Source organism: Peromyscus californicus, unplaced genomic scaffold (assembly GCF_007827085.1).
Source record: "Peromyscus californicus insignis strain IS unplaced genomic scaffold, ASM782708v3 Scaffold_16__1_contigs__length_79575227, whole genome shotgun sequence".
NCBI lineage: Eukaryota > Metazoa > Chordata > Mammalia > Rodentia > Cricetidae > Peromyscus > Peromyscus californicus.
In genome coordinates this window covers 16,939,766-16,960,788 of record NW_026294458.1, presented here as the reverse complement: position 1 = coordinate 16,960,788, position 21,023 = coordinate 16,939,766, and the positions used below count along the sequence as shown (strand labels likewise).

General features: G+C 46.0%; 1 long non-coding RNA gene across 1 annotated transcript; it reads left to right on the top strand.

Moving 5' to 3' along the window:
• The first annotated feature begins 594 nt into the window (after positions 1 to 594).
• Positions 595 to 12,528, top strand: LOC128111969 (uncharacterized). The gene is made up of 4 exons (XR_008218803.1): positions 595 to 1,569; positions 5,480 to 5,604; positions 9,519 to 11,012; positions 12,255 to 12,528. It is a non-coding gene; the product is annotated as an uncharacterized LOC128111969 (long non-coding RNA).
• Positions 12,529 to 21,023: the final 8,495 nt, after the last annotated feature.

The following is a 21,023-nucleotide window of genomic DNA, read 5'->3' as shown; positions in this document are numbered from 1 at the left end:
GCACCCCCCCCCCACACACGCGCCGCTCTCTCCGCCTCCGCCGCCTTGGCCGCCGCCGCCGCCCGCTCGCCGCCGCCCCTGCTCGCCCGCTCGCCTCCGGGCCGCCCCACCCCCGGGACCTCGCCTCCTTCCGCGCCCCCAGTCGCTCTCCCCCTAAACTTTCCGCCAAGATGGCGGCCCCGGAGCTGGCCCGGCGCGCGGCCACGTGACTGCTTTCCCCGCCCCCCCCGACGCTCTCAGCCAATGAGAAGTGAGGAGGCGGCTCGCTTCGAGCCCGGGGCGCCGGGCGCTGCTACCTTGGGGTTGGGGAAGGGAGGAGGAGGAGGGCCGGGAAGGGGGGCTGGAGACCTGCGAGGAAGGCCCGTAAGCATCCAGAGGGAAGCAAGCGCCTTGCTTAGAGGGGCCCCGGTCGGAGTGGCCCTGAGGACAAAGGAGTTGACACACGCGCCCTACAGGTGGTCTGGAGTGGCTGTGGGACAGCCCGCCCTGCACCTCGCACCAGCCCACCCGGGCGGCCCCGCCGGTGTGAAACTAGCGTGCGCCAGCCCCGAGATGCTGGAGGGTGTGGGGAGAGAGAGAGAGACGTGGCCTCACCTGCGCTAGATCCGGGACACCAACTCGAGACGCCCCTTAACCCCACGGCACACGTGCTGGCCAACTTCAGGGTTTGTTGCCCGGCCCGCCCCGGGTGGATCCCCAACCCGGAGAAACGAATTGGAGCCGACTGCGCCGCCACCCACGTTAGGGGGCGGAGGAAGAAGGGACTTGGGAGGGGCAGGGGTCGTCTACGTCTTCTTTCACTTTGTACTGGTTTTTTTTTTTAAAAAATGCCTCGCGTCTCAGAGGTTTGGAGAGTTTGGTTAAGGACGGGGTGTAACACGGTGACGGACTGATGGGCTGAAAGTTTGAGGGTGTCGGAGGATTTTTAGGTCTTAGTGGTTAACCCCCTAGCATGAGCGCATTGAAGGGTGAAAAAGAGGTTCCCTCATTCATTTTCTCATTCATTCATTCACTTGAGTCCCGCCCAGGGATGCTCCCAGGTGTTACTCCTGGTATGGCTGTCCCTCTAAGAACTCACAGCGAGCTGCTCCCAACCCTCACACCGGCTTTAAATTTCTAGCATTTCAGAGCCCAGCAAACAGCCCCAGAGAGTTGAGCCAGAAGTTTGAGGAAGTTCTCCGAGTCACTGCCCAGGTCTTTGAGCTGCTTCTGAGTAACAGGGACTTTTCTGCTCCATAGCCCTGGAGAAAAATTTCCCCAAAGCCGTCAGAAGTTACTGAGGTGGAACCAGAAAACCAGAGATTGGAGTAAGGCTGGATCAGAGAAATGGTTCGCCTGGTTAAGGTCCTTGCTTCTGAGCCCGAGGAGGACCTGAATTTCATCCCGGAGACCCTCCCACAAGTTGTCCTCTGAGCTCCACGCACATACACAGAGTCAATCAGTAAATGTTCTTTAATTAGAAGGGAAAAGGAGGTTTTTCAATAAACCTGACAGCCTTTCAGTGAGACTCTGTCCTTGACCAATGGAAAAGTCTGAGAAGGAACCTTGCACCGTAACCATAACTCAGAGGTATGCTGACAGCTGGGTTTCGCTTTTGGGTTTTACCTTAGAATCCTAACTTATGAGAACCTTAGGACTTTAGAGCTCGTGTAGGTCGGCTTTCAATTCGAGGTAGAGAAGCAGGTCCAGAAAGGGAAGAAAACACTCCCCATGCCATCTAAGTTGCTCAGTAGCCACAGTGCACAACTCAGCCCTCCTAGCTCCAGCCCAGGGCACTTGACACTGATTCCAAACAAGCATGTCGGCAGCATTGGTCATTAGGCATGCTGGGATCTTGAGCAACAGTAAAAGCCACATTGCAGAGAGGAAATGGGTCCAGAGAGCAAATGAGGATGGCTCCTGAAAGAAAAGGTTCTTAATAGTTGAGTGGGGGTTATTTAACAGTGAAAATGTCTGATGGCTTCATGTTATTGTCAAGACTTCACTGATACGCTGCCAGTGTAATGACTCCAGTAAGGGACCATTCTTAACTTCCATGTCTCTGGTCCCCATAGAACCATCCTAAAAGTAGAATTTCGTCAGAATTTGGGATGGAGGGAAATTTGTCCTCTTCCTTGCTGTTAACTCTGTTCGTGTATGTTTAGTTGCTGGGAAATGGAATGGGGCTAGAAATAGCAAGGTCCAAGCTGTGCTTTCAAGGACCCAAAGCCCTGCAGCAGATGGATAAAGTTCAGTGATTTCAGGCCAGGGGATCCTGAAGACTAAAATCAAAATGTGTGTTGGTCCTTAGTGTCATCCTAATCCTTCCCTAAAATCCGAGAGAAAGGGGCAATGATAAAGGGCACATTGCGATCCTCAGTGGCACCCCTAGATTATTGTCAGCAATGTCCAAAACCAGGAATGAACCCAGTACTTACACTACTTGAGGGGTTAGGACAGGTCCAGATCTACTCTGAGGGGACTTTACTGTTATTCTTCATTTCTGTCCCTCTGTGTTAATTATTTAGGGCTATAGAACAAGTTCCTTGAAGCTTAGGAACTTAAAAGAACAATAAATAATACCACAGCCTCTATGGGGCAGGAATTTAGGGGCTCCATAATTCGATGTCTCTGGTTCAGGACCTCTAGAAGTTGCAGTCATCTGAAGACTTAACTGTGTCCAAGGAGGTTTTATAGGGGGTCTGTGAGGGGGTTGAGAAAGGGTCTCACTCTGTAGCCCTGGCTGCCTTGGAACTCTTTATGAAGACCAGGCTGGCTAGCAAACGTGCTGGAATGCTTTGGGTTTTTCAGTACCCAAGTGCTGGGATTGTAGGTGTACACCACCAGACCCTAACACAAGGCTCTTTTGGCATGACTAATTCCCATGGCTGTGGGCAAGAGGCTTCAGTTTCTCATCATGAAAACCTGTCTGCATCACTGCTAGAGTGTCTTCATAACACAGTGATTGACTTCCCCCAGAACATGGGATCTAAGAAGGCAAAGCAGAAACCATAGTCTCAGGAGAAACACTGGTTTTGATCCATTCTGGTTACTTAGAAGTAGCTAATTTATAAACAAGAGTCTTATCACAGCACTAGGGGATTTGACATGTAATGACAAACCCATGCCTCTAAATCAGCGGTTCTCAACCTTCCTGGTGCAGTAACTCTTTAATACAGTTCCTCATGTGGTGACCCCCAGCCATAACATTATTTTTGTTGCTACTTCCTAACTGTTAATTGTGCCACTGTTATGAATCGTAATGTCAATAGCTGTGTTTTCTGATGGTCTTAGGTGACCCCTGTGAAAAGGTTGTTTGACTTCCCGACTGGGTTGCAATACTCTGTAAATGGTGTCCTTTCTTTCTACACCTTTGTGGAAAGGGCGATAAGTAGGCTCCCTTAGGCCTCTTTAATGAGGACGGAAATCCATTCATAAGGACTGATATCTCCTCCTAAAGGTAGGTGTTCAAGAACCTGAGTACAGGAAGTAAGAAGTGTCAAGAACCATGCCAGAAGCCGGCTACCATATCACAGCATTCAAAGCAATGCTGTCTGTATGTTTCCAAATAACATTTATTTTCACAAGCTCTTCCTTACGTCATGCACGTAAATGCATAGGGCCCAAGGTATAATCTGATTACTTTAACAACCTCCTCACGAAAAATGCACATGCACATGTATACCCACAAACACGCAAATGAAAGAAGTTCAATCTGACCACAAAGTTTTCAAGTTAACCTTTCTGTTGACTAGTTTAAAAGCCTTAGACATCAAAGGGCCACAGGGAAAGGCAAACTTCCCTTTCTTTCACTGCTATGGCCGATGTGTGATCGGAAAGAGTATTACCTTTCAGGTTCAAGCCTTCTTTCCCAGCCATCCTCCTCCCCAGGCTACCTTTGCAGCTCAGCATCTAGCTTTCTCTTCCCACCCAGAGCCCCCAGCCTGTCCTCTGCAAAGCTGTACAGATCCTGCCAGACTCTACGGCAGAGTTAGCGCTCCGGCCAGCGAGTAGCAATCCACTGGCTGGGCCAAGACAAGTCACAAACAGAAAGGAAGTGATGCTGTCAGGAAGGCTTGTGTCACTTTACGTTGTGAGAAGAATAGTGTGAGGAGTGGTGAAGGTGACCGCAGGTAGTGTCACAAGCACACTGAGCCAGAAACATGGATAGACACACTTCGATCTTTCCACAGTGTCAGAATGTATTGAATAATAATAAATTCACAAGGTTCAGCCGTTTCGATGGCAGCAGTGTGTCTGTCACGTGATGTACCTGCCCAGAGTGATGATGTAGCTTCTTTTATTCCAGTCTTAGTTACTAATGCTAACATATCGCACACAATAAATATATCTGTATATCTATATGCAGATAAGTAGATTGCAGAGTGACTGCTAGTTAAAGAGGCTACAGCAGAGTTCAAAAGGTTTCAGAAGTGGGCTGAGGACGAATCTGGAATTGATAAGATCATGAACCAGACTAGTGCCAGGAGGGAGCTGCAGGGATCAGGCTTGGGAGCAAAGCTGCAAAGTTCAGTCACTAAGTATGAGTCAGGAGCAGGAAAGCAAAAGTCGGGTCCAAAAGGGCAAACGGATGGATGGGCAGGCAGTCCAGTAGTCTGCATTGACAGCAGAGTACTGAGCTGGGTCCAAGCTCCAGGAGTCAGGGAGCCCTCTCTCCGAGGCTCCCTCCTCCTCCCCCCCACCTCCCCCCCCCCACCGCTTCTTAATCCTCTCTCTCTCTCTCTCTCTCTCTCTCTCTCTCTCTCTCTCTCTCTCTCTACACACACACACACACACACACACACACACACACACACACACACACACTTACACCAGGTATCAGATGATAGGTTGCTGTGTGGCCATGCCATTGAAGTGTTAGGTATCCACCACTTTATGCGTGATACACCTTTCCTAGGCCTGGCATGTCTGATACATTCTTGAACCTGGTTTCCTGGTTTCCCTGGTAGAGTTTTAATATGCCCATATGACTCTACAGTCTGGGTTTATTCCCATCAACTTATAGGGTGGCTCCTTTCTACTCCCAGGAAGAAATCACTTATCAGTTTGGGATGGATGGGTGGTGGTGACAGAGGGTACAGTTTCTGAGTCCACACAAGGGCTTCCTCAGTCATCCTAATTCAAAATGGAGCTGGACATGGTGGTGCATGCCTTTAATCATAGCATGCCAGAGCCAGAGGCAGATAGAGCTCTGTGAGTTTGAGACCAGCTAGGACCCTTGCTGATAGGGCTAAACATAGTGAGACCCTGTCTTAAAAAAAAAAAGTCTCTTGGGGTAGGCATGGCCTGAAGAACCAGTGTCCTCTACAATGTACAGTGACTGAGAGTAGCGTGTAGCCTCATGTCAACTGATGGTAGGACTGCCATGAAAGCCAGGGAGGCATATCTTGGTAGAACACTTTAAGAGGGACTAAGACAAACCAGGGTCTACAAAAAAGAGTGTAACCAGAACAATTGTGTTCCTGCAACCTTATTTCAGAGAAGCAGTTACTCCATCGAGGGCCATTTCCCTGGGAAAAGAGAGCTCCAGGGAGCTTGACTTCGGTCTTCAAACAGGCTTATTCTATGTGTTCATGGGACAGAAATTCAACCAGTGGATGAAAGGTATGTAGATACTGCAAGTTCTTCCCTAACGTGCTTGGTCTAATGTTCCAGAATTCCAAAAGGTGCTGGGAATGTCCCATGAGAAAGTTGCTGAATGCACTCAGCGGGGCCTCCTTCACATAAAGGGCTAGACAGCCAGGACCAGAGACTGAAGCTCTGTGGCCACAGTTGTAAGCCCTTGCAACTTCAGTCCCTGCTGAACACTAAAATGCTATTAGTATCATTTCATCTATATCAAGAATCCAGTCTACCCAGTTTAGATGATACCAAGCCTGGCCTCGTTCTCATGGATAATGTTCTAATTTCACTTTTTTTTTTTTTAAATTGTGATAACATACATGGACCAAAAAAAGAAAAAAGAAAGAAAACTTAGATCTCATAGGAGTATTTACTGGTTTACATTTCAGGGAAGCCAAACTCAGGAACTTGAAGGAGCTGGTCACACTCAGATCAAGAGCAGAGAGTGAGCACAGGCCTGCTCCTTAGTACTCAGTTTGCTCTCTACACTTACACAATCAGAGCTCCCAGCCCAGGGAAAGGAACCACCCTGGGTCTTCTCACAACTTAAGACAATCTCTCACAGATGTGACCATAGGCCAACCTGATAGAGGCAATCCCTCCCTGAGAATCATTTCTCAGGTGAGTCTAGATTGTATCAAGCTGATGATTAAAATTGATCATCACAGCTGGGTGTGGTGACGCACGCCTTTGATCCCAGCACTCGCGAGGCAGAAGCAGGGGGATCTCTGTGAGTTAGAGGCCAGCCTGGTCTACAGAGCCAGTTCGAGGACAGCCAGGGCTGTTACACAGAGAAACCCTGTCTTGGAAAAAAAAAAAAATTATCCATCACAGAGAATTACCAGAATAAAAACTACACAGTGAAACCAGTTCCATTCAAAATGTGGGCAGTTGCCCATCTCTTCAGTAGGCAATCCAGGCATCAAACTCAGACTTTTTAAATGGGGAATCACCAAGGTTCTATATATTGTTGCACACTCTTGGATTCGATATTAACCTGTATCCCTTAAACTGGGGCAGAACTTCTTATAGTGTTGAAAGGTAGATTTACTTTAGTCTCGCAGCAACCTAAGAATCGTGGTTATGCTCTCCCACTTTGCAGAGGAGGGTACCAAGGAAGAAAGGTGTTATTTTAGGGCACCATAGCTGGGTTACAATGGGACTGAGCGTCAGTTGTTTTTCATGAATCTACTTTGCCTCGCTTCAGCTTGACCTCTCCGTAAATTAAAAGCAAAACCAAGCCGGGCGGTGGTGGCGCACGCCTTTAATCCCAGCACTCGGGAGGCAGAGGCGGGTGGATCTTTGTGAGTTCAAGGCCAGCCTGGTCTACAGAGCGAGATCCAGGAAAAGGCGCAAAGCTACACAGAGAAACCCTGTCTCAAAAAAACCAAAAAAAAAAAAAAAAAAAAGCAAAACCAAAAAGTGTATGTGTGCGTATAGAGGGGAGAGGGTAGTATACACAACTAAAGGGGAACAGAGATGGGTAGAAAGACAGAGAAACTGGAGGTGAGGAAAACAGAGACTGAGAGACCTAGAGCAAATAAAACACATGGCTTTCAGCAGAGGCAGAGGCAGGTGGATCTCTCTTGAGTTTGAGGCTACACAGCAAGCTTCAGGCCAGCTGGAGCTACACAGTGAGACCCTGTCTCAAAAACACCAAAAAGCAACCAAATAAACAAAACAACAAAAACAGGTGATAGGCTAGTCTGTTGTGTATTTCTATCTCAATGCCGTTAACAGTGGAGACAATTTTGATGCAACAGGAAATGGGAACATTGCCTCTTACCTCAAAGAAATAAACCTGTTTATGTGCTATGACTAAATGAGTTAGGGCTTTGCTGTTGTTTTTTTCTTTTTTTTATAATTTATTTAAATTTATTTTATGTGCGTTGGTATGAAGGTGTCAGATCCCCTGGAACTAGAGTTACAGACAGTTGTGAGCTGCCATGTGGGTGCTGGAATTGAACCCGGGTCCCCTGGAAGAGCAGCCAGTGCTCTTAAACACTGAGCCATCTCTCCAGCCCCTTGTTTTGTTTCGTCTGTTTGGTTTTTTGTTTGTTTGTTTGTTTTTGTTTTTTGTGTTTTTGTTTTTGTCTTTTCTCAGAGCTGAGGACCAAACTCAGGGCCTTGCACTTGCTGCTAGGCAAAACGCTCTACCAATGAGCTAAATCCCCCACCCCTTGTTTTGTTTTTTTCAAGGCAAATGTTTATTTTTAAAATATCCTGGGGCTGCAGAGATGGCTCAGTGCACTAAGAACACTGGCAGCTCTTCCAGAGGACCCAGATTCGAGTCTCAGCATCCACATGGTGACTCACAACTGTAACTCCAGTTCCAGTTCCAGGGGATCCAGTCCTCTTCCGGACTCTGTGGGCACCAGACACACAGATGGTAAACAGGCATACATGCAAGCAAAGCACCTACACATGTTTACAAAGTAAAAGTAAATAAAGGAAACACTGTATAGTTTCCTCTTCCGTTTTCCTGGCAGGCATCCTTGAGTATAGTGGTGAGGTTTTTCTAGATACTGAGATGTTCAACTTGATGAAGCCCTTAGGTACCACCCGGGGCCCATCCTTTGTTTGACAGCAGGACTTGTAAATCCAGGAGAGCTCCCAGTCAGCATCACACACAATTACCGAAGGACTTTCCCGGGTAGCAGAAAGCTGTTGGCGTTTCCGAGTAATCAGCCTTGGGCTGCGGAGATGCAGCTGTTTTCTGATGCTGCATCTCTCAGTTTAGGCAAGTTGGACTTCAGCTTTGAAAGGACTCTTCATATTGAAAGAACTGTAGGTCTTATATTGGAGCCCCCAGGATCATACTAAAATCTCCTTCCTCGAGAAGGCCTCTTCACCCCACCCTTTGCCAAGAGGATTAGCAGTGTCTCTTCCAGGAAGGCTCTGTGTAAGGCTCCTCAATCAGATTATCTTTTTATAGTCAGAGAACACAGACTTAATTGAAATTTGAATAAATGTTATTAGACCGTTATGAAGTTATTTGTATTTTGTTTCTGATATGGGGCATAACAGAACTCAGATAAACCAAAAGAAGTTAAAAGATTTTTCATAATGGAATGTGTGTGGACTGAACCATGTGACGGAACATTTTTGGGATGGAAGACAGTCAGAGCTTTCTAAAAAAACGGCTTCCCATGGCAGCCTCTCATCTGGGGAAGTAGCACTCACGAGAGCTATAATTTTCCTGGTTTTCATTTTGAATAACTTTATTATTCCCTGTCATTTTACACTCCTAAGGACAGGAAAGACGGCAAATCATTTCAATCTTACTTGCTATTTAAACTTCCTTTGAATGTATATTCATTTCTTTCCAAAATAGTTTTACCAACTGAGATATTTGTAATTAAAATATCCTCTACTTTTTATAAATAAGTCAAGCTACAGTTGAAATAAAGGAAAAAAAAAACTTTCTAGAAATTCTTTCAAAACATCATAGCGGAGGCAGAGGCAGGTGGATCTCTGTGAGTTCGAGCCAGCCTAGTCTACAGAGTGAGTTTCGGGACAGTCAGGGCTACACAGTGAAACCCTGTCTCAAACAAACAAACAAACAAACAAAAAAGTCAGAAAAATTTTCCCAAGATAGATATCACTCCAGATTATGAATTAGCACACAAATAAAGCCCCACCCGAGGAGAATGAGGGAATAAAGGTAACAACAATTATAAATCAATCATTTTAAAGGGGACATTACACACTACTCATGATGGTGAATAAAATAAGAATAAGAAAGAAGAGAAATATTTAATAAGAAAACCTCAGGCCAGCAAGATGGCTCATTGGGCAAAGGAGCTTGCCTCCAAGCCTAACGACCTGATTGCATCCCTGGGACCCACATGGTGCGAGGAAAGAACTGACTCCCACATCTGGGTCTTCTCCCACAGGCTGTCTTCTGACCACCACATCTGTGCTGTGGAACATGTGAGGCTCCTTCCCCATCCTGAACTGTCATCAATCAATCCATCGATTAGAAAAAAAATTTTAAAGAAAGAAAGAAACGCTAACATCATAATTAAGAGGGGTCCGGGTTTAAGGAAGCATCATAAAACTATCTTTGTTCTCTTTTCTTTTCCTCAGAAATCATTCTCCAAATATTAGAACAAGAAAAAGGTTGTTCCTCCAACCTCGGTGAAAATATGAGTTTTCAACTCTAATAAGATGCCGTGGTGGCACACGCCTCAAATCCTACCCAGCTCTTGGGAGGCAGAGGCAGGCTGATCTCTGAGTTCGAAGCTATCCTGGTCTACATAGTGAGTTCCAGGACAGCCAGGGCTACACAGAGAAACCCTGTCTCAAAAAAAAAAAATGCAAAGTAGATGAAATATTGGTAAATTGATGTGTCTAGGTTAGGGGTTGAAAGAATGAAAACTGCAGTTTAAAAAAGAAGTGGTAGAGAAGAATTTTACACACACACACACACACACATACACACACTCATACACACACTCATACACACACACTCATACACACACACACTCATACACATGCACAAAGGATGTGTGTGTGGATTTCTCTCATCTTATGATGGGGTTATAAAAATATCCCCCAACTGCATTCAAATACTTCTGTTACTGAACATAGCTTGGTCTAATTAACTTACATTAAACATGCCTAAAACCCTTCTATTACACTATAGTGGGCAAAATAATTGAACACAAAGCCTATTTTATAGTAAAGGGTTGAATGTATCATAATTTACTGAATACCCACCTCCAGAAAAATAACAACAACAAGGAATATGAGCGATTTATCCTCTTAATGACATGGCTGACCAGAAACTACAGCAGTACAATTAAAATTGTATTGTATTGCAGGAGCATTACTGAGTTAGGGGGAAAAAAATCAAAATTCAAAATACATATGCTGCCTTTATCCCACTGTGCAATTGCAAAAAAAAGCATTAAATCATAAATTTACTGTGTGCTACACACACTATGTGTGATAAATACAAAATGGTCTGTTCTATTCTGAGTACTTTTGTGAAGATTTGAAATATTTCTTAGTTAAATGTTTAAGCCCAGAAAAGTCAGGTAGTTGTGGGAATGACAGTCCCACATTCCAAGGAAGTTGGGGGAATTTAAGGAAGCTGGGGGAATTTAGAGCATGTTGAGGTGAGGGCGGAAACCAAGGAAATGGTGGAACATCTGTATAAAGAAAAGCAAGATGCCCATGTTCCCACTGATTCAGGTGACACCCTCCACTTCCTCCAAAGACAGAAGCTTGACCTAGTTCAGATCTCAGAACCTATGTAAAACCAGACACAGGACTAGCACATGTCTGTAATCCCAGTGTCTCTACAGGAGAGATGGGAGCCAGAGACAAGAGCATCCCTGGAGAGCAGCCTGATATAAAGCAATAGCAAACGGATGTGATGGAAGGTAAGGATTCTCTCTCTCTCTCTCTCTCTCTCTCTCTCTCTCTCTCTCTCTCTCTCTCTCTGTGTGTGTGTGTGTGTGTGTGTGGGGGGGGCATCATAACACATACATACGTACAGAGATTAAAATAAAAATTACTATGGCAGTTTAAGAAGCACATATACATACCAAAAAAAATCATCCTCTGTTCCCATTCCTCCCATACCCACTAAAAACAGACTCCCTTTCTTTCTTTTTAAATTTTGAGACACTACGGCTGCGTAGCTCAGTCTTAGCCTTGAACGTGCAATCCTCCTGTGTCAGCCTCCCAAGTTCTGGAATTACAGATAATACACCACCATATTCAACTTGGAGTGCATTTTAATAGATTGGTAAATCCCTTCGAAGGCCATTCCATTTTGAGGTGCTCATGTGGCTTGGGATAAAGAGGCCGTTTGAAAAACTGGCTGAGATATATGATGATGGCCTGAATATGCCTGTGGGCACTGACTAGACCAGATGTGCCAACAGGACTCTGAGCCATAACCTTTCTCTGAAGCAACAAGCCTGGGAAGAGAAACCTCAACTTCCACAGCAGCTGGCTGTGGGGCGTCAGGGCTCACATCATGGCTGCCTCTTTCCTAATGTATGCCCTGGCTTCTAACTGGAGACAACAGAAAATTAAATATGCCTCCCAAGTCCCACCTCCGCTGGCTTGGCATGGCTCTGTCATGTCAAAATGGCCTAAGGGAACATACCTGAGGAGCTCCTCTTTCCTTCTCTTTGTTGTGCTGTGGGGCTTCTCCATTCCCAGCCAGCTTTGCGGCTTCTATTTCCTCCGTCAAATGCAAGTGATAGTGGCCCTGCCCCTTGCTAACACAGGCTCTGCCTAATAACAGCCTTGATTTATTCTCATCCAGGTGACCACTGCTTATTTCAATAATGACATTAAAAACTTTCTTAAAAGGGCAAACATGAGAATTAGAACAGAAGAACTGCTTAGTCAGCTACTTCGATAAACGCCTCATTCTTCGGGTCCTTCGCTTAACTGATATAGATTATGCATCTATTATGAGCCAGACACTAGGATACATTACACTTCTGTAGGATAGTTCAGTTCAAGGAGAAAACCAGGATACCACATAGCTGATACCTTGGCAGATATCTGGCAGTTCAAATCTTGATTCTGTGCTTATTATGGTCTATAGCATGGAAAGGATTGACTTCAAACTTCTTCGAAGTTCCCTCATTTGCATGTGTATGAAGATGTCCTCAGTATGACTATAATGTGCCCCAAAGAAATACTGCTAATAGGGGCTGGAGAGATGGCTCAGCAGTGAAGAACACTGGCTGATCTTCCAGAGGACCCGGGTTTGATTCCCAGCACCTACAAAGAGGCTCACCATGATTCATAACTCCAGTTCCAGATGATCTGATGCCATCTTCTGACCTCCCTGAGCACCAGATATGCACGCGGTACACAGACACACATGCAGACAAAACACCCATACACATAAGATAATAAAACAATTTTTAAAAAAGGTTTACTACTGATACCTTTTTTTTTTTTTTTTTTTTGGTTTTTTTTCAAGACAAGGTTTCTCTGTGTAGCTTTGCGCCTTTCCTGGAATTCGCTTTGGAGACCAGGCTGGCCTCGAACTCACAGAGATCCACCTGCCTCTGCCTCCCGAGTGCTGGGATTAAAGGCGTGCGCCACCACCGCCTGGCTACTGATACCTTTTTATGCCAGTTTATTTTTAAAAGCAGAGACTCCATATCCCTGAAAGTTTGTGACACTATTTTTAGAACCATAATAAAAAAGTACATATAATTACTTGTCTAGATTAATGCTCTCTCTCCCTCCCCCTCTCTGTTTTTCTGTTTTATATTTAATGTATTGATTCACAGCACAAAGTTTTCATTAATAAACTTGGCAAACAAAGCTCCTGGAAATCTTGCTCCAGGGAATGATATTCTGGGTAAGTTTTTACTAAAGATGACATTTTCATTAGCACTGCTAATGAACTGTACTTATTTCTTTGGGGAGTTATGATTTATTAAAAAAATTAAATGTTTGAAAAAATACCAAAATAATTACATCTATTCGTTTTGAATATGATCACAGTGTTTGCAATAGAAAAATTAGTGACTATTCCCTGCAGTCATGGTGGCTCTTAAACTCGGCATAATTCTGGAGATTGCCACTGGGAAAGATTGCACCATTGCTCATTAGGTGGATAATGTCATTATAATAGCTTTACTCGGAGACATAAACCAGTTAAATGAAGCACCCGAAACCCAAAGACAGAAGTTTGTTTGGTGAATCATTCTCGTTCTATGGCGGCTCTATATCGAGCCAGAATGCAGCTCAGGGCTTAATTTGATGAATCTTCCAAGGAAATGCTGCGGGAGGCTATAGTTCCTATAATTGGTCTCTAGGCTTCGTGATCTCTGTTCACAAAGTCGTCTGTTCACACAGCTTTGCAAGCTAATTGTAAAGAAGCCAGGAGAGAATAAAAACTCATACATAATAAGCATTCAGGAAGATCCACACACACACCTCCCACCCCACCCCATATCCCCTTACCCCTACCTGTGCTTTTGAATCTCTTCTGGCCCTTGTGACCTTACATTGGGAACTTTGGTGCTGCTCTGGCCCAAAGTGCTGGGATGTTCAGATCAGGTCAAGGGCAAGCCCAGGCCAGGCTGACTCCAAGGTTAGCCTTATTCACATGTCTTTTTTAGGCTGGGCTTAAGGAACATAGACAGCTTGCTGGAGGTCAGTAAATTACTTCTTCAAAGCAGAACCAGCTGACATAGTAAGAAAAAGTGTACTGTGGGTTAGCTCTAGCCCTGAGCGCAGAGTCTCAGGGAATGCTGTCTTAGGGTTTCTATTGCTGTGAAGAGACACCATGACCAGGGCAACTCTTACAAAGAAAACATTTAGTTGGGGTGGTACAGCTTTGATCTGGAAGTACTACCCCCAGTGAGGCTTCTGGTAACTGTCACGCCTACCTATGACCTGCCCCTGAGGCAGGACCAAGACGGGGAGCCCTTAAGACCCGAGATCTGGATGTGCCGGCTCTCTTGGTTCCTGGTAATCCTGGATGCTAGATGGTAGACCGAGCAGAGTTCTCCAGAGAACACCACTGGACTGCACTTCACCTCTCCCGGATCTTATAACCAATCCCTTTACTTCTTGTAAGTTACCCCAAAATAAACCTCCCTTTTAACTACGTGGAGCTGCCTTAATAAATCCCACAAAAAGGCTGGTCGGTGCACTTCTTTAATCCCAGCACTTGGGAGGCAGAACCAGACAGATCTCTGTGAGTTCAAGGCCAGTCTGGTCTACAGTGCGAGATCCAGGACAGGCACCAAAACTACACAGAGAAACCCTGTCTCAAAAAACCTAAATAAATAAAAGATAAATAAATACATAAATCCCACAATAGGGTGGCTCGCTTATAGTTTCAGAGGTTCAGTCCATTATCATGGTGGGGAGCATGGCAGCTTGCAGGCAAACACGTGGTACTGCTACATCTTGACATGCAGGCCACAGGAAGTCAATTGGCAGTGACACTGAGGGAAGCTTGAACAAAAGAGACCTCAGAGCCCGCCCACACACACACACAGTGACACACTTCCTCCAACAAGGCCACACCTCCTAGTAGTGCCACTCCCTTTGGGGGCCATTTTCTTTCAAACTACTCCAAGTGTCTTCTCCATTTAGTCATGGTGAGAAAGCTGTGCAGCAGAGGGTAAGGGTGGACTCCCGTGGAGAGAAAGGTCTTACCCCAGGACCTATCACTTGCAAGGAAGTGACTGCTTTAAAATTCTTCACCCTAAGGGCTCAGTAGTTAAGGTGCCAGGTCTTGAAGCCAGGTCTGACAACGTGAGTTCGATCCCTAGGACTCACCAAACAGACAAACACTCCTGTAAATTGTCCTCTGTCCTCTGACTGTGACACATGACAGCCCCCACAATAAATAAATGTAAAAGATAAAACAAAAAAAAATTTTTTTTTTTTACTCTAGCCTTGTTGAACGCAGTAGAGTGCTTTCTGGAGAAGTGAGCGGGCTGGTGCTCTGCATTACGGGGATGCCAAGGGTTTGGCAGTCCAAGCTAGTGCTGGAAGCAGAACTGACTTGGGGACTGCTTCCAAACTAAGGAACTGCTGCCTCCTGGCAGAGCCCTGAGCAGGATGTGGTTGGGATGGTGCTGATGGATGTTCCTTTGGTGGTTCTAGAAGAAGCTTTCATCTCTGGAAGCTTTCGACAAGGTTGGACAATGACTCAAACTCAGCTCTTGCTGAAAAAGGTCGCTCACCTATGAGACGGAAATGAATGTGGTAGGAACAAGAAAGTCTGAACTCTTCAGTCTATATAGCCTGGGCAATATTTAATACCAGGTCTTCACAGATGGATGTGGAGATGAAGATGACCCAGCTCTCACCTGCAGGAAGTCAATAGAAACAGATCATACAGATGAACACGACGTTCAACAAAAAAGCAACACCTAGGCTTCTCTCAGAAGGACAAATTAGTCTAAAGAAGAAAGGTGGATTGAGTGCTGGGTGGGGTTGCCCTTAATCCAGCACTAAGTAGCTGAGGCAGGAGGATTGTGAGTTCCAGGAGAGTCCTGATGATGTAATATCCTGCTCTCTCTCTCTCTCTCTCTCTCTCTCTCTCTCTCTCTCTCTCTCTCTCTCTCTCTCTCTCTCTCACACACACACACACACACACACACACACACACACACACACACACACACAAGATTTTAAAGGGACTAGAGAGATGGCTCAGTGGCTAAGAGCACTTGCTGCTTTTGCAGAGGACCACGGTTCAGTTCCCGTCAGCCACATGGCAGTTCACAACCATCCATGAGTCCAGTTCTAGGGGATCCTATACTTTCTTCTGGCTTTTGCAGGCAGGCACTAGATATGCACCTGGTGTCCAGATATACATTGAGGCAAAGCACTCATACACATAAAAATGAACAAATCTGAAGGAAAAGGAGATTTAGTTCAGGGTAGGAAGAATGAAAGGTCACAGTAAAGCCCTGAAAATTCAGAAGCCAGGGAAGGCGCTTCCTGCCTAACATTGCAGATTTAAGCTTTGAAATCGCCCTGTCTTCTTCTCCTGCCACTGGGCTGTTTTCGAGAGCCTATAATGCACCCTCAGCCCCTCTGTCTTGAGAACTCAGCATGGCGAGTTCTCTGCTTTCCGAGACGTGCGGTCTGACTCTCTCCAGGCACACAGGAAAGCATCATGGCTGTCACTCAGAAGCTGTGTTCAGCGGCTCCCCAAAGTCTCTGCTGAAACCACGTGTGCAGAGCGACACAGAGGCTGGAATTGGGCCTCCACTCTTCTCTTCCTTCTTTCTGCCCCCTTGAGTTCTTCGGACAGTTCTTGGTCAATCCCATCTCTCTCCTTTTTCACTGCCCTCTTTGGCGGGTCTTCGAATGACCCTCCTTTCACAACTTGTGTTGAGGTCTCTGAGACAGCCCTCTTCCGTGAGAAACCTTGAAGTCCACAGCATGCTTTGTTCTCAGAGTACTTAAAATCTTGACAACAGGCTATTTGGGGAGTGAGCCATCAAACAAGTGTTAGATTCCAGAAAGACAGCCTAACTGAGCAGGAGACTAAAAGGGATGGACAGCTCCGGCAGGAACAGATGAGGAGAGGGATCGAGGGACTGAAGGAGGGACGGAAGGACTTCCTATGCCAGCAGCTGCCTACCTTGGTAGACTCATATGAAAAGATTGGCACAGTTATCAAAGCATTCTTTAAAAATTAGCCATCTGATAGAGTGAACCCAAGCATCATTTTTTATCTAATAACATTTGGGTGGGGGTGTCCAGTTTCTATGCTCAATGAAGAAACACTAAAGAACAGAAACACACTCCTGGGGGTGGGGTGGGGGGACCAACCCAAATCGCACAATCTAAAGATAACTGCCAACCAACTAACATTTGTTGAAGATATTTCTAGTATTTTCCATGCATATACATTTTTTCATACAAAAAATAGTAGCATACGTGTTATTTTATAGACTTCTTTCTTCCTTAGGTAATTTGCATTTACTTTTCATCTCTGGAAGGGCTTAGCTCATGGCAGGATATTTCTGTTCAGCTGTGATATACATGTTTAATAATGATCTCAAATGGGGGGGAACATCTATATGAACCGCTACCGCTGTAATATTTAATGTTTACATTGTATAAGCTGAGGACCTGACTGCTTCAAGGTATGATTGAGGGGAAGGTTTTTATTGTAGATGTGAGGTGAGTACAGCCAGAGGCATCCAGGGTGGAGAGAGAAAGTAACACACTGAACATGGCCAATAGACTGAGCCAGATCCTCAGAGTAAGGGGGTGGGGTGGGGGAGCAAGAGACATGTCGACAAAGTGTGGGGGTAAAGGAGACCAAGAGAGAGGGGCAAGAGGGGAAGACAAAAGAGAGAGATTAGCTGAAATAGTATCGGAAAGAGCCCGTGAGCTGGAGAGGTTTAGGGGAGAGGGCAGGGTGAGAAGAGCCACAGGGACTTGTTCCGTGGAAGCCCGGGGGCCAGCATGCCCTGTGGTGTGCTAAAAGGCACACCCGAGATTTTTTTCAGACCTGATATAACCAACAAGCTGCATGATAGCCTGCATGTTCCAAAAAGTCACACCATCCTGTAGGTAACAGGACCAGCAGTGACAACGTGAGGATCCTATAGTCGTAAATTTTAAGAAAAATAATTTTCATAGCGAAAGTCCTATTCAGAAGTGAAAAGCATAAAGTGAGTCAGCAGTCATGGCAAGGGAAACGAACGTGATGGTTCATTTGTCAACTTGATTGGATTAAGAAACACGGGAGGGGCCCTTGGTGGTGGTGCACACCTCTAATCCCAGCACACTGGAAGCATAGAGGCAGGCAGATATCTGCGTTCCAGGCCAGACAGGGATACATAAGGAGACCCAGTCTCAAAAGAGAAAAGACCCCAGTCACCAGTGAGCTGCAGCTTTGAGTGAGTGTGCAAAGGTGTTTCTAGAGAGGATTATTTGGCAGGGAGGGGACCTGCATTAGATGTGGATGGCACCATCTCATGAATTAGAGGACCAGACTGAGTAATAAGGAAAAGTGGAGAAACACTGGTGTTCTGTGTCCACCTCTCTGTTTCCTGACTGCAGATAGGAAGGTGACTGGCAGCTTCCTGCCCCTGTGGGCAGCCCCCTGCCCCACCCAGCAGCCCCCTGCCCCACCCAGCGGTCCCCTGGCCCCTGCCTTAGCCACTGGGCCTTCCTTATCAGGATGTACTGTATCATCAACGTTTGAACCAAACTAAGCTCCCTTCAGTAGCTTCTTGTGAGGTATTGGGTGACCGCAGCCGCTAAAATCATTAGCAAGAGGCGTGACTAGGTCTTGCCTCTTAACTCCCCAGTTCCTGCAAATGCTCTCAAGTGGTCTTTCCCAGTCAATGACAAGTTCTCTCAGATTCCTACGTCATTTTCACCTTAGATACTCTTAACTTACATCCCCTCACCCGTGCCTTGTAATTACTGTTTTCCCTGGCTTAGTCAAGAAAAAAGTGAGGTCCATGCCCAAGGTCACAAAGCTGCTATGCAGGTACGTCTGACTCCAAGTTCATTGCTTTTCAAATCACTTGTGACTCATTTACTAGTCCTTGAGATCTTATCCTAATGAATAAGCGCAGTATGGACTTCTCCAAGACTTATTTTTTTTTTTTTTAGACGAAGTCTCTTGTAACCCAGGCTAGCTTTGGACTCCTGATCTCCCTATCTCCACTTTTAGAGCGCTGAGATTATTACAGGCATGTGTCAATAAACTGTTCATGACTTTTTTTTTCTCCAAATTGGAAAGAAACGGCTAGGTTTGGAAGAAAGAAGTTGAAAGCTGTGATTTAATAAGAAGCCATTTTGCGGGCAACACACAATGTTTAAAATATCAATTGTATTCCCCTTGTCCCTAAAACTCTGTGATGCCCGTCCTTGTCCTGGTACATGGTGGTGTCTAACATGGTGAGGTCTGGGGTCTGCCTGCCTTCTAGATTTGAAGCTTGGCTCCACAGTGCTATTATCTGAGCAGCCTAACCTCCATGGCTTTCCACCCCTTTACCAACTAAAAGGAGAACAATAGCTCCCCTTCAGAGGATTGCTGTGAGGGCTGCGGGGAGAACGGGGAGAACGTCAGTAAAGCACTTAATCTTCCGTTCATCACATGCTAACTGCCTGACACATAATTATTCCTAGTACTTGATGCTGAGATCCCAGATAACACTGGGAGGAGGGGGTACATGGATGGTGCTAAGTAGGACAAGAGGTAAAGTACCCTGCTCTGATCTGCCAGCGGATTAGAAGGATAATTAAAAGGCTTCTCCAGGAGGCTGCAAGCTCATATCACCCACTTCAAAATGGTTTCAGCCTGTGGTTATTTCTTCTGTTGCCAATGGATTCTTTAGGCCTTATGCAGCTTAATTTTAAAATGATTGGTGTTTTCTAGACACCTTTGGTTATTATTTCCTCACCTGATTTGGTTGCAATGAGAAACAGTCAGTGAATGTACTGCGTACATCTTTTTTTTTTTTAACGTGAAGCTTGTTGTTTGGGGAAATATTGTCCCGAAAGCAGCAGCGATCACATTTGATGACTGTTGTTCATGTTTTCTACGAGTTTGCTATTTTTCTGTCAACATGTTCTATATTGGTTATTGGAAGAAAATGTCATGTTTACAGTTCCATTTTGTTGGCATTCATTTCTTGGTTCCCTCCGTCCCTCTGTCCCTCCGTCCCTCCCTCCCTCCCTCCCTCCCTCCCTCCCTCCCTCCCTCTCTCCCTCCCTCCCTCCCTTCCTTCCTTCCTTTTCTTCCTGGTTGTTGTTGGTTTTGGTGTTTTGTTTTCTGTTGCTGCTGCTGTTTGCTTGTTTGTGTTCAGGGACATCAGAGGGCCACATGCAGGACCTCACTGGGCTGGGGCTGGCATCTGCAGGGCCTCACTGGGCTGGGGCTGGCATCTGCAGGGCCTCATTGGGCTGGGGCTGGCATCTGCAGGGCCTCATTGGGCTGGGGCTGGCATCTGCAGGGCCTCATTGGGCTGGGGCTGGCATCTGCAGGGCCTCATTGGGCTGGGGCTGGCATCTGCAGGGCCTCATTGGGCTGGGGCTGGCATCTTGGAAGCTTGACTACCCTACACTCTCCTACAAAAGCCTGTGTGCTAGCGCCAGCAGGGAGTGCAGCTACTGCTCCACCCTGGAGAAGTTCTCTGAGGAAAGGCAAAGCTGTCTCTTAGAAGGAGTACAGAGCTTCAGAAGGACCTGTGTGGAGTTGTGAGGGAGGATGGGGGACACCTGCCTAGGTGTCAGATCAGCCAAATCAATCCTAGAAATCAAGGGGATGGCAGATGTCACAGTCAGTCTGCCCTTACATCCTGCTCCACGTGTTTGAAGGTGCTGTTATTTAACTACCCAGGCATCCAGAGATCCGCCTGCCTCTGCCTCCCAAGTGCTGGGATCAAAGGTGTGCTCCACCACCCCTCGCCCCTCTCTGGGTTCTTATAACAAGTATGGTTGAGGCTAGAGAGACAGCTCAGCTTTTTAGAGCATGCTGCTCTTGCAGAGGACCTGGGTTCAATTCCTAGTAAGCACAAGGTGACTCCTAACTATTTGTAACTCAGTTTCCAGGGAGCATGATACCCTTTTCTGCTTCCAAGGGTACCAGGTATTCATGTCATGCACAGACATACTTGCAGATAAAACACTCATAGACATAAAATTAAACAAATCTAAAAAGAAAAAATTTAAAAGTCAAATGTGGTGGTGTATCATTGTCCTTCTATTGCTGGACAATTTGTTTTTAAAGATTGGTAAGAACGTGTGTGTGTGTGTGTGTGTGTGTGTGTGTGTGTGTGTGTGTGTGTGTGCAATCTAGAAGGGGGTGTCAGATCCTCTGCAGCTGGAATTAAAATTGAATGTGAGCTGCCTGATGTGAGTTCTGGGAAGTGAACTCAGGCCCCCTGAAGGAGCAGCAAATGCTTCCTCCC